This window comes from Marmota marmota, unplaced genomic scaffold (assembly GCF_001458135.2).
Source record: "Marmota marmota marmota unplaced genomic scaffold, marMar, whole genome shotgun sequence".
NCBI lineage: Eukaryota > Metazoa > Chordata > Mammalia > Rodentia > Sciuridae > Marmota > Marmota marmota.
This window is the reverse complement of record NW_025999949.1, coordinates 4,461,938-4,476,293: the sequence shown is the minus strand read 5'-3', so window position 1 is coordinate 4,476,293 and position 14,356 is coordinate 4,461,938. Positions and strand designations below refer to the sequence as shown.

At 39.6% G+C, this 14,356-nt stretch overlaps 1 protein-coding gene across 6 annotated transcripts in view; it reads left to right on the top strand.

Annotated features, from left to right (window-relative positions):
• The first annotated feature begins 525 nt into the window (after window positions 1-525).
• The window catches only part of Azin1 (antizyme inhibitor 1), a 30,194-nt gene continuing 16,363 nt past the window's right edge, over window positions 526-14,356 (top strand). For 2 of the 6 annotated variants that reach the window (XM_048801945.1, XM_015486352.2), the window contains exons 1-3: window positions 526-911; window positions 5,261-5,398; window positions 13,790-13,935. The gene's annotated coding sequence lies outside the window, so the exon portion shown is untranslated. Of the gene's footprint in view, window positions 912-5,260; window positions 5,399-13,789; window positions 13,948-14,356 lie in introns of all 6 variants that reach the window. The other 4 variants (XM_048801947.1, XM_048801944.1, XM_015486353.2 and 1 more) reach the window with 3 other exon arrangements.

The following is a 14,356-nucleotide window of genomic DNA, read 5'->3' as shown; positions in this document are numbered from 1 at the left end:
CCGAGAAGGCTTGACCTGTCCTTGTAAGGGCGGTCCCCAGGTGTAGACCACAGTCCCCACAAAATAGAGCGAGCTCCACCGCCAAAGACCCTGCGATGGTACCCACAGCCTCCCGTGCAAAGCAGGGGTCGCGCTGACCCGAGCCCAAGACAGTACTCAGGACTGCCGCTAGTGTGTAGACCTGTTCAGCTCACAAAGCACGGGAGTCTGCCGCGAGCGTGAGCGCAGGCGCTGCGGGGCGGAGGCGGAGGGGACACGCCGTGATCAGGCCCAGACGCCAGGCCACTCTCAGGCCCACGTCACTGTGGTGGGCCTTCCGCAGGCCTAAAGCTGCGAGCGGCTGGAGGGCGGGAAGCGACCCGCGGGTTTGCACCTGCACTGCCGGGTCGCCCCTCCCCTCACCACAGCCCAGCGCTGGCCTCCTTCCTCTTCCGCCCCTCGAGTTTCCCCAGTCTACTGCCGTGCCCCGCCCCGCTCGCGCGGCTGCCTGGCCGGCTGTGACGTCACCAGACCCCGCCCACTGGCTATAAATACTGGCGTCTCCGGCACCGCCTTCCCACACTCTTTGGCTCTCCTCGCGGCTGAAGCGTTTCCTTTTCACCCTGTTGTCGCCTTCTCTGCCTCTTCTTTTCCTTTCTCGTTCTGCTGCTCTGCGGTGTGACGAGGCCAAATCCTCTCCCCACCCAGCCCGCGACTTTCTCCTTTTACCCGCGCTGCTCCATTTCTCTCTGGCCGCCGCTGCCACTGCTGCTCAGCTGGTGTCGGTGCCGCGCTTTTCTCCCCACGTCGTCCCCGCAGCCTATGGCCCAGGCCGCCTTGGGTATTTCTGCTCAAGGTAACCACATCCCTCTTTAAAAATTCCGCCGAAAAAGAGAAGACGCTTTACCCGACTCTTTGGGCCGTTATCTCACGTGAGTACTGGGAGTAGGAGAGCGGGAGGAGCTGGCGCGGGCCGGCCTCGGGGGCGGTGGGTGCCTCCGCTGGGCCGCGTAGCCCTGGAGTCCCCGCAGCGCCCCGCGGCCAGCCGCTTCGAACATGGCGGACAGCGGCGTGTGTGGCGGCTGTCGGTGCCTCGGGTGGCGGGGCTGGCGCGGCGGGTCGCGCTTCAGGGCCTTAGAGGCGGCCGCCCGGCGCTCGGCAGAACCCGAGCCACAGCGGTTGGAGCGGGCAGGGGGCGTGTGCGTGCGGGGGCGCGCGCGGTGGTCTGGCCGCCGGGGGTCGTGGTCCACTCCCGGCAGCGTGCGGCCCCCACCCCTCTCCCGTGGTGCATTGCTGTTTCCGGGGAGGGGGCCCAGCTACGGCCCCTCGGGCCGTGGTCCCTATCTGCTGCTGGCTCTGCTCGGCCGCCTTTGGTTCCGGAGCCGGGTGGGCGGCGCGATGGGCTGCAGCGGCTTGGGCGCTGGGTTATGAATGGAGCCGGTCGGGCCCAGCGCCGGCCTCTTGTGACAGCTGCGGAGGAAGCTGGTCTGGGGGGTGAGGGGAGCGCGGTCCCCCTCTGGTGGAGGAAAGTTGACCCCACTCGGGGCCCGGCGGCGGGGAAGCCCCGGTGTCAAGTAGCGTGCGGGAGGCCTTTGGCCCCTTCTGGAAGCCTCGGGGCTGCCGCTCCGCCTCTGCGGCGTTCCTGATTGGGCCAAGTCGCTTTCACTCACCCCAGTCACCTCCTGGAGTCTAAGTATTAGTCACCATGGCTTCGCTTTCCAGTTCGCGCCGCGATTTCTGGGCAGAAAGAGGGAAAAGGGTAGGCTGGGGTGGCTTATCAGGTATTATCTTGACTGCCAGCAGTTAATGGTGATGACGTGTTTCAAATCTTAGAGAATATATGCCCTGAACTTGTATTCCTTAGACTAAACCACTGGCTAGGAAACCAGAAATGGTCGGGGATACAATTTACAGTCCAGTCATGTTTCAGCAGATTTTACTGGATTTTGTGGTGGCATCTAGGTTGAATATGTTAAGTTTTTCTGTGTCTAGCTTGGGTTAAGAATGACTCTTAAGGAATCTCTCTCCCTTATTGTGCGCTCAGGAAAGCCTGATAGAAATGTGGCTAATGGTTGTTTGGCGAGGCCTAATGATCCTTACACATAAGATATCATGCAAATACTGATCCTGAGGACAAATAAGCTCCGAGGAGTTTTACATTAAGTAGGAAAGATAACTGACTATAGGAATAAAAATGAAATCAAATTATAGTTTTTGTCCCCCAACGTATTATTTATATAGGATCCCAAACGGGTTAAAGAGTGGTACCTCCACTTTGATTCTATAATTAACATTAACATTTTCTTTTATTTGCCTTATATAATTGTTGCGTGAATTTCACAGTTATGTTAGAGACACCAAAACACTTCCCTTCCAACTTTAGATAGGAACCTCGTCGTTAGATAGGGTTCCATGCTGTTAGCAATTTAAAAAATTTGGGGGGAGTAAAATTGACGGTAAAATCCACAAAAGTGTACTATTTGAGCCTTACAAAAAATACTGCTATGTAGTAACTCAAGCCTCTATTAATGTGCAGAACAGTGCTGTTGGCCCAGATAGTTAGTTCTCTTTTGTCTAGTCAAACTGTCTCCAAGTTGCCACAGACTCAACCATGATTCTGATTTTTTTAAATTAAAAGATTAGTCTTGTTTGTTCTAGAATTTCCGTACAAGTAGAATCAGTCTATATGCATTCTTTTGTGTAAAAGGCTTTAATTTGGCATGTTTTTGATGTTCACATTGCATTTTTCAGTAGGTTTTTTATTGCTGAGTAGTACATTGTATAAATACCTTGCCTGATTTTTTAAAAAAATATATAATTTTATTTTAGAAATTTCAGTCTTATGCACACAAAAGAAGTCTCAAAGACAGTAACAGTTCCTGTATACTTAACCAGTTGACCATCTTGTAGTATTGTGGTACATTTAATCTAAAGTAAACTGAATTTGTTAAGTATTATTACTTAAACTCTTGAGTTTCTTCAAATTTCACCAGGCTTTTGGTTTTTGGAGTACTAGGGATTGAACCTGGAACTTTACTAGTATTCGGCAAATGCTTTACCACTGAGCTACACCCCAGCCAACAGTTGCTTTTTGTTGTTCTTTACTTTTTCCAGAATTCAGTCCTAACTCTACCACATTGTATTTAGTTGTCATATCTCCCCAGTCTTATCTGATCTGTGACAGTTTACATTTTCTGTTGCTTTTCATGATTTTCAGTGCAGAGAAGTATTGGTTAGATACCTGATAGACTACCCTCCAATTTGGATTTGTCTTGATATTTCTTATTACTTGAAAGAATACTACAAAACAACCTTAGAAATAATTGGTAAAAACAATGTGTAGAAAAAAAATCATAATTTTGAGATACTAAGTTTTGAGATACTAAATGTCAAAAGTGATAGGTTTTTTGTGTCTTGGTCTGCTGGCTGATTCAGTCAAGTCTGGTATGCCATGCTCTTCAAATAATTGTTGAGGAACTTGGTTGCAGAGTTGTCTCATCTAGCTAATTTATGCAAACCATTCTAACTGAAAAATTTTTCATAATTCCTTTATCTTTTTATTTAATCATTCATACTTTTGAAAATGTGCTTTTCAAAGTTTGGCACCTTCTTTCCCTGATAGTATATTTTTGTTAAATTTAGTGTCTTTGGGGGTGGGGTGGGTAACCTGGAATTGAACCCAGAGTGCTTAACCATTGAGCCACATCCCCAACCACTTTTTTTTATTTTGAGATAGACTCTCCCTAAGTTGCTTTAGGCCTCAACCTCCTAAGTCACTGGGATTATAGGCATGCTCTACAATGCCCAGCTTCAAGTTTTATTAAAGATCTTACTGAAGAATATTCTCGCATTTCTAAAGATTAATGTTTTTATATTTCATATCACTTAAACAGCAAAATAGCTGTGGGTAATATAGCAGGGAAATGATGAATAATGTCTCACCAAGGATAATTATCCTGTTGCCTAGGATAATTGAGAGTGAACTGTCCCTGGCATGAGTAGTATTTTTGTTTATTTTTAAAAATTATCTAGGTGTGGGAAGAGTTGGAATGTTTACGGAGTAGCACATTATTTGGAATTTTATGTAAGTTTGTAATCATTGTTGCAAGTTAATATGTATTCTTTGGTCATCAACTGTGAGTGTCTTTAACCAGTTTCCCCTGCTAAGTAGAACATATTCCTTCCTTCAAGGAATCCTTGAATCCTGGTGGAAGGGAAAGGGAGGCTTTAGGCATGCTTAAGAGTGCTTCTGAAATTTTTCGAACTCTTGACCTTAAATTTCTAGTTTTATTATTTCTGGTTTCCTTATTACCATACCAACCTTTTCTAGCACATACTGTCAGGTTCTATTACTTTAAAACAGTAACTATTGAATTACAAATAGAAATGTAGGTATAGCATTTTATCTTGGGAACTAGTCAAACTGTAATAGGTGATGACCATTTATAAAACAGCATTTTGTGTAGTGTGGCAAACACTTTGACAATTCATTTGCTTCTAGTGGTAATAGAATGAAGTGTAGATCTAGATAAGTTGGGTATGAGAAAATAAAGCTTAAGAGATTACTTGCCTAACATTATAAGGACTTCTCAATAATTCAGATACATAAGGTATTAGGATGTACAACTTTTTTTTTTTTAAGTAATAAGAATTTGCATATTAAGCAAAGAAAAATTTAGACTTGAAGTTGAAGGGTGTTCTGGGTAGTTCCAGACTTTAAGATCAAGTTGGAACGTTATGTATTTAAAATCTTGCATATATGCTGGATTGTTGAGGGAACTTGGACAAATGAAAGCAAAATTTATAGCAGGCACTGTGGTGCATGCCTGTAGTCCCACTTACCTAGGAGACTGAGGTGGGAGGATCACAAGTTTGGGGTCCTATCTCCCTCAAGATAAAATAAAAAGGAATGGATGTGTAACTCAGAAGTAGAGTGCTTGCCTGGCATGTGCAATCTGGATGCAATCTCCAGTACCACCAAAAGGGCGGGGGAGGCAAAATTAGACTGGAAATTCATGAATAGGTAGATTAAAAAAAACAACTTGATAAGGTGACTGGTGCCAGGTTCTGTGAACTTCTGTAGTAGAGCAGCTTGGAAATGATTATTAATAAAAAGTGCTTGGTTCTATGGTAAACACTTTGAAACATTTTGGGTAATGTGACTTTAACAAAACGTATTCTATTAAAACTAAAGTTCTGTAGTTTAAGTGAACCTGCTGTTGGAGCACAGCTGAATTTTATTTTTTAACATGGAATTATCTGCCACTTTTATTTTCTTTAGGGCGAACTTTCTGACCAAGTATACAACTACCCAGAAGGCCTAGGAGAAGTGCTGTATAGAGAGCAGTTTGACTTTAACGCCGAGCCACCTTGGGAACCTAGCTGATGATAGGGGGGTTCCATCTCCTAACTTGTCCATGTAAGTACCTAGGGGATCCTAGTAAAATGAAGGCAAGTGAGAGTGCTGTGTTTTTCAAAACTTGAAGTTGTATTTCTTTAAGAGCAGTGATCTTTAAAAACTCTTGACAGTTATAGATTAGACTTAACTATTCAGTTTAATTTATGCATTTTTCACCACTTAACTGGGTAATTTATAATTTACTTTCTCTTGAATGCATATAATATATTTTACATGAATAAATTGTAGAGTGTTTTTGTTTTTGTTTTTTGTTTGTTTTTTTGGAACCAGGGTTTGAACTCAGGGGCATTCAACCATAGAGCCACATCCCCAGCCCTATTTTGTATTGACAGGGTCTCACTGAGTTGCTTAGTGCCTCATTTTTGCTGAGGCTGGCTTTGATCCTCCTGTCTCATCCTCCCAAGCTGCTGGGATTACAGGCGTATGCCACCATCCCTGGCTGTACAGTGGTTTTTGGATTTAAGATGTAGTTTGCCACATCATTCAACCATTTAACTTTGGTTCAAGTACTGGTCTTGATCAGAAAAAAGTCAAAAACCATTTTTATATTTTTGGTACTAGAGATTGAACCTCAGGCTTCATGCATGCTTAACATTCTATCACAGAGCTACACCACCAGTCCCAAAGACATTTTTAAATAAAGGAAAGGATTCTGCTGACATTTCACTCATTAATCTATACCTCAGAGCATGGGATTTGAAACATGAATCTTAGTTTTTGTTTTCTTAGTCATGAACATCATGCTAGACTAAATATGATTTTTCTAGTTTACATTCCTTTTCATAAAATGTCTTTTTGTATAATACTCAGCTGTTGGGAACAACTGGTTGTTTTTAGAGGACTTTCTGAAAGATGTCTGTGTCTCCCCCATCCTGCTACCTTTCTAACAGATTTTCAAGGATAGTTTTTGACTAGATTTTCTGTATGGATTGACTTTTTAGAATTGATCCCCCATGCAAAATATCATTCCTCAGTAAAATATTTGAGATGCTAGATTTGTGTGGTTGGTTCATTTAAAAACTTTATAGATTTCTTGCTATTGAAATTTGATTTGGGGTATTGAAATTAGGCTATTTCTCTTGGCCAGAAACTTGGAAGGAATAGTATTAGAAATTTTCACAAAACCAAAAGATAGTTTTGGTGAATTTAGTGTTTCTTTAGACTGATCTGCACCACCACCACCACCACCATGGTTTGAACCCAGGGGCGCTTGACCACTAAGCCACATCCACATCCCCTGCCCCTAAGTTGCATGTTTATTCTATCTTATGAGAGGGTGTTAAAGCAAACCCTTAAAGTACCATTTGATGTTGATGTTAACTCATTTAAATGATTTTTAGATTTCAGGTTTTTAGGTTAAGGCTAAAGAGACAGAACAGTTTTAAGTACTAGGATTTTATAAGTTACAAGTTCTAATGCTTATAACCCTGATTGGAGGTTTTCCTATTTTGGCTTTTTTCCAATCTGTATAAATTTAAGCAAATTGCTTAGTTTTTGAAACAGCCATATAATAAAGTTGGACTAGAATAATTCTTAATCCTAAGCAAAACAACAACAACAACAAATTTGTAATGCTGTGTGGTTATGCATTGTGTTTCTTGGATGAGTAGTATTAGTATCATCTAGAACAGAAATATAGAATCCTACCCAACTTGAGTCAGAATCTTTTGAGACAGGATCTTGCTAATTGCTGAGGCTGACCTTGTACTTGGTGATCCTCCTGTTTCATCCTCCAGAGTTGCTGGGGTTACAGGCATGTATACCATATTGCCCCACTCAGAATGTGCATTTTAAACAGATTGCTTGTATGCATATTAAAAGAGAAGCATGGTGCCAACATCTTAGTACCAAGTCCATTACCTAATATTGTTAGGCTGTCTTTTCTAGGATATCTGATATTTTCCCTGAAGTTAACTGGGAGGGTCTGATTGGCAAAGATACAAATTAACTCTAAGGTGAAAATTAATTTTTCTTTTAAGGAAGGCTATAGTGAAGGATGTTTTTAGTTAAGTTTTTTGCTAAATTGGAAATTAAATCTTCAATTTTTTTAACATTTGTAGTGTTTCCTCTTACACATTTGACACTGATAACAGTAAGCTGAAATATATGAGAATAATTTTTGCCAAACAAGAAAAAGTAGTTTTAGAATAATAAGTAATATCAAAAATTCAGAAAGTCCTTACTCTTTTGAGTGAGGGAAGTGGGAACAGACTATGCTAAAGATGTTTATTATTTATTCTGTAAGTTCTTGCAGCCCAAATTACTGATTTTTAGATTTATTATGCCCAGGGACAAGGTATTAACATATACTCTTGTACTAGATGCTTTGCTGTAAAGCTATAGGCCCACAATCCCTTATTCATATAATTTTGAAACCCAGAAAACTTTTTTTCTTAAGAGTTTTCCTTCAGCTTCCTTGGTGTGACCCAAACTAATTTGGGAGAAAAATGTGATCTGAATCTGTGCTGAGGTGAGGCTATTTTTATCCTATCCCATTTAATGTTAATATTCCAGAGTTTTCATGTAGATATATTGTGATTACAGGATGCTAACTCATTCTCTTGGAGAGAGTTACGTTATATATTATAGATACCACATTATTGCTCTAAACCTTGACAAATTGTGAACTCAGAAAATACTTTGTTCTATGGTTTCACTAGAATTAGTAAAAATGGTAAGAGAATCATACCTCCCAGAAATGTAATATTCTTATGTATAATAGTGTGTTCTAGAAACTGAAACCCTGAGATTAATCTTTTGTTGAGCAACAGTACTATTTGGAACCAATAAGAGGACTTTGCATATAACATTGCAAAGCATGTTAACTGTTGAATATTAGTAGAATTCCTGTGCAGGAGATCTGAGCTCCAGGATTTGCTTCAGGGTAAGGTTTTTAAATCAAATAAACATCTGAATTTAGAGGTAGGTCATTAAGGATCTGGAAGCTATGGAAGTTGCTTACATAGTACAACCTCTCCCCACTCCCTCAATACTGGCTATTGAAACCAGGGATGCTACCACTGAGCTACATCACAGCCCCTTTTCATTTTATTTATTTATTTATTATTTTTTTAAATATTTATTTCTTTTTTAGTTCTCGGCAGACACAATATCTTTGTTTGTATGTGGTGCTGAGGATCGAACCCGGGCCGCATGCATGCCAGGCGAGCGCGCTACCGCTTGAGCCATATCCCCAGACCCCCTTTTCATTTTATTTGAGACAGAATCTCACTAAATTGCCAAAGACTGGAATTGAATTTATGATCCTTCTACCTCAGCTTCCCAAATTACTGGGATTACAGATGTGTCCAACACTAGCTGTAAATTATTTTCTTTTGAAATTTGTTTTTAGAATCTCACTAAATTGCCAAAGACTGGAATTTATAATCCTACCTCAGCCTCCCAAATTTCTGGGATTATACATGTGCCCATCACTAGCTGTAAATAATTTTCTTTTGAAATTTGTTTTTAGAATATGTATGATGCATTATGTGAGCATTGTGAAAATATCTTTGCTGCTGAGGATAGATCTCAGGGCCTCTGCATGCAGTCTCTGAGCCACAACTTCAGCCAACTCCAGCACTTGAGAATACCTTGACAAATATTTTTAATATTAGTATCTCAGATTAAATTCCTTATGTTTGCCTAGCATGGTGGTACACACCTGCGATTCCAGCTACTCAGGAGGCTGAAGAAGGAGGATTGCAAGTTTGAGGCCAGCTTCAGCAATTTAGCAGGACCCTGTCTCAAAATAAAATATAAAGGACTGGCCATATACCTGAATGGTAAAGTTATTCTGTGTTCAGTCCTGGGGTGGAGGTAGCAATAGTGGAATTTCCTAGGGCTTTATGGAAACCCCGGTAAGGGGTTTCTAGTGTGTTTGTTTTGTTTTCAGTTCACTTTAGCTGTAACTCCAGTATAATTAATAAATTAGCCTAATGGAAAATATTTAAAATTATCTAGTCCAGAAAACTAAACTCCCTTTAACTAGTGGATTTGGTAATAGCTTTTACCAATGGATTCAATGATGAAGTCGGGTTGAATTAATCATTGTATACCCCCTGCCTTTTTGTTGTTGTTGTTGGGGATTGAGCCTGGCAGCACTCTGCCACTGAATTTCATTCCCAGCCCTTTTTATTTTGAGACAGTGTCTTTACTAAATTGACAAGGCCGGCCTTGAACTTCTGAGTCTTTTACCTCACCCTTCCAAGTAATTGGGTTTACACCTGGGCCACCAAGCCTAGCTATCATATGTCTTTCAGTATCATATTGTATCTAAGTATAGAAAGAGACTTAATTAATTAAGTGTACTTTTTAAGTTTGCTTTAAAAATTACCTGATTGTTATTAGTTGACTGTATGTTCTTACAGAAACATCAAAAGGACATCAGCATTCAGGTTCTGACTTTCAATTGTTAGTATTTATATAGCCTTAGTAGGACCCCACCTTAAGATTATTTTAACGTTCTTTATGAATTTGTTAGTGCTGCTTCTTCATGTATCACAAATTGTTAATAGAAAAGAGAGGTTGGGGCTCAGTGCTAAAGCACTTGCCTAGCATGTGTGATCCCCAGCCCTGGGTTCCATCTCCAGCACCACATAAACTAAGTAAACAAAATAAAGGTATTGTGTTCATCTACAACTGAAAAAAAAAAAAAAAGTTGATTCTACTTGTGGTAAAAAGGAGAAATTTGATTATGGTAGTTAAAGATACTGTGATGCAAGCAAATTCAACATAACATTCATTAATGGTTGATTTTCTTGGAGAAAGATGAGTAAAACTATCATTGTAATATATAGTTTTAAGGGGTGGGTGTGTGTTTATTATTTTTAAACAACCCTTGCCCCCCATACTGGGGAATGAACTCAGGGCCTCTTACCATTGAGCTATATAATGAGCCCTTTTTATTTTGTTTTGTTATTATTTTACTTTTGAGGGAATTCTCTGTTGCCCAGGCTGGCCTTGAACTTGTGATTGATCCTCTGCCTCAACCTCCCAGGTAGCTGGTATTATAGGCATGTGCTACCATACCAAGTCTTAAAATATATTTTTAAAGTATGTTTATTTCTTTGACATGCATAAAATACTTAAGGGTGCATTTCTGCTGGTATAAAGTAGCAGAAAAATATTCTGTATAAGCATAGTGTGAATTAAAAGCATGTTAATAGATTAGTAAGTTTGGGCGGGAAATATGGTATTGTTGCTTGGGGCAAATTTATCTTTCCTAGGAGGGCCAACAAGATTGGAAAATGGTGTAGACCAGTTTTTAAAGATGTTGAACTGTTTCTTGCATTTGCTACACTGCATAGTTTAGTTGAGAGAATTAATAAAGTGACTACCAGTCTGTTTCACACTGTCTTCACTCAACACATTCTTTTTTCAATTTAGGGTTTCCCCTACCCCTCTCCTTCACACCTCTCAAAACCATTTTGGAACACGGAGGAATTAATTATGAGAAAGGTTTTGTAAACACTAGGTAAATTTGGTAGTTTGCTGTTCTAGGTTGGTCATTGTTTAGATAAGCCTGAGGACACTCTTCCAGTGAAAGTACTTATTACATAATGGAAGGCCCAGGAAACAGATGTTTTATTCTTGCCTATTTGTTTAGATTCATGCCTATTTAATTAGTTTGTTGCATGCTAATTGAAGCAGAGATTTAGCCATCCTTTTCCCTAATCTGGTGTTTTTCACTTGATGGTCCAAGTAGAAAGTATTTGGATAACATACTGACTTAGAAGGATTAGCCTGGTCCGGTTCAGTTTGCCCAGGAATGTATGCAGCCACTCTTGAGGTTTGAAATGTCTAATGGATTGACTTGCAGCAGGAGTCAAAATAGCAAACTCTTTCGAAATATTCTTCATAAATTTTTTGCCTCATTTTATGTAAGCACATATTTCAAGTATCTCTTCAGGATTTATTTACTATGGGATTTTATTTTGTTCATTTTATCTAGCTTAATCAGTTTATGAACTGATCTTTGATACTTCAAACACAGTTGTTTTGGGGGACAATGGTGAGAGGTTTTTGTTTTGTTTTTTTTCTTGTGATGTATATGGTCTTGATCTCTAGAGGTTTGAAAATAGTATCTTCTAGAACTGCTTTGTTTGAAACAATAGCCATATACAGGTACCTTAGCAACTGGGAACACAGCTCATGGATAGAGCACTTGTCTAGCATGTGTGAGGCCCTGGGTTTGATTCCCAATACTCTGGGGGAGGAGAGCTTTGTTTTTAAAAAATTTAGTTCCTCCGATGCATGAGGCTTATATTTCAAATGCTTGAACTACCAGTAAAGAACAATTCATTCATCATAGAACATTGGGCAGCACTACTCTATGATAATTATTGTAAGTGAAATATGAATCACATTCTAAGGTTTGTCTAATAAAAAGTTGTTGCTGAATTTGTAAGGGTTTCTTATTTGTATATTCTTACTGAATTCTTTAGTTGTCTAACATATCCTTAGGATATTACTCCTTATAGTGACTGAACCTCATGTAAATTGAAATTAATATTAGCTTTATGTTGACTTTCTTTTTTTTTTATTTTTGTGGTACCAGGTATTGAACCCAGGGATGTGTTTAACCACTGTACCACATCCCCAGCCTTTTAATTTTGCGACAAGGTCTTGCTAAATGGCTGAGCCTGGCTTTGAACTTGTGATCTTCCTGCCTTATCCGTCTGAGTCACTGAAAGCATAGGTGTGCACCACTGTGCCTGGCGACTTCAGGTTATTTTTATGTATTCCTTGCTCTTTACTGAAAGTATTGCAAAGAGCTGTTACAGGAAGTATTCTCTCTTAGTTCATCACCTAGGTTTAGTGTAATCAACAAGAGTTATATTTGGTGTGATCACAAATAGGATGGTGTATTCTAGTACATTCATCTTGGAAACTGTAACAATAGCCAAGTATTATTCCAAAGGAGATATTTGCTCTCCTGAATTCACGAAGAGCTCCTACAGGTTATAAGAAAAAGGGAAAGCACGATTTATAAAAAAGATTAATAGACTCGAAATTCATTTGTCACTTCCAACCTAGCATTTCCATCCTTGAGCATGTGTCCTAGACTGTAGCACCTATGTCTATTTAGACTTGCAGCCAGTACAGGACAGGGTATCCTGTAAAATAGCATACTGCAAAGTATTGCTTAGGATTCCATGAAAGAAAACTATTAAATAAGGGAATGGTGCTTAGCAAAAGTCTAAACATCTGTAGGGGAGACACACACACTGCCACCTGTGAGAAGGACCTTTGAGATATGACTCTTGTTTCTTAATTGCTTGCTTAACCTGGTCTTTGTTGCAGTAATTGTATTTCACATATGTTTTATATACAACAAAATAAAAAAGTATTCCATAGTAGTTAGGGCTTCCAGTTAGTGAGATCTGCCTAAAGTATGAATATATCAAATCTTATTTACATTAAATAAGATGAGATTTCAGTATTTTTCTTGTGCAGGCACACTTTTTCTAGGGAAAAAAATCGAGTCTTCAGATTGTCAAGGGAGTTTAATAGTGTTAATTCCACATGTAAAATAACATTGCTGTGAAAATTCTGTATTTTATTTTTCTTATTAAGATACATTTTAATATTTATTTTTAGGCATTTTGAACCTAATTTGAAATAAGTTGGGCCTATTTCCTTAACCCTCCCTCTCATCTCTTGTTCATTCTTGTTCTTTTAAGGGCGAAAAAAAATCTTCAGATCTTTTAGTGTTCTTTCTTTAGGCTTACTCAGTTTTTTTCCCTCCCCTCCCAAACTCATCTCCTGAAAAATAATTTTTTATGAGTATTTATTGTGATCACTAGCTTTCCAGTTATTGTCAGTTGAAGCAGGCCCTGTCCTGGTTATCCTGAGTGTTCCATCACTTGTTTTTATCCACTATGGCAAAAATGGATTATGTGATCTTATGGCCATCACCCAATTTATTAGAACTTCCTATCATTTTTAGTATGTAGCTTCCTGGAATTTTTTTTTTTTTCCTGGTTCAGACCTGCTTGAGGCCTTATTACATCTATAGTGCCAAAGTCATTTTTTAGAAGCCTCTTTTAATGCTATTCTGATCGATCACTTCTAAAGGTATTCTGTGTGGTAAGTAACTTTTTTTCCTGTTTTAGGTAGAATGCAGAGGAGGGGGCTTTTTGACATATGTTTTTTAAAGCTGAGTGCTGAGTCATCAAATGCTTATGTAAAAATAAAGAACTTCCTATCATTGCCTTAGGCATCTTCAGAGTAACTATAGTAGTGTAAATTTCAAAATAGCAGTTTTTCACTTTTAAATGAGTAAAAGTCCTGTTAGAAAAATGGTTGATGTGTTAAGGTTGGGTTTCCTGCTTAGGTGTCTCTGAAACAGTACTCTCAACCTTTCAGCTCTCCCTGTTCTACTTCCAGGGAGGTCTTCACTTCAGAAATCCAAGACTCATATTCATCCAGCTTGGTGTCAAGTGGGCTGTTGCTGCCAGAATTATCTTGTGATTATTTGAAAGATGTATCAGTTTCTTCTGAAGTACAATCAACTGTAGAAGCCTTTGTAGCAGGTGTGTAACAAGGCAAGTGCCCAGCTGCTGCAACCACTACTCTTGGAGCTACCCTCCCTGTGAACATGAGGACTCAAGGCCTCATGGAAGGCTCCAGGGAGCAGTGTGTGGTTCTTTGGAGCCTTTGTTTCTTTTGGCAGCTCTTCATGGAAAATGTATTATGAAAACACCAATATAAAGGTGTGAATGAGGGATGTTAAAATTTTTTTCCCCAGCTGAGTCCAGGAGGAAATTTCCTATTAACAAATTACTTTTGTGATTATAGCAACTTTAGTATTGTGAAGTAACCTGATGTTTCTCTCAACCATATATTAATAGTGTTTGTGAAAATAACTTTGAAAGTGCTTGTATGTAGAGAACACCTTTTCATAATTGTGGATACCAGTAAGCATCAGAGCTTTTATAAAATTTGCTACTAAGT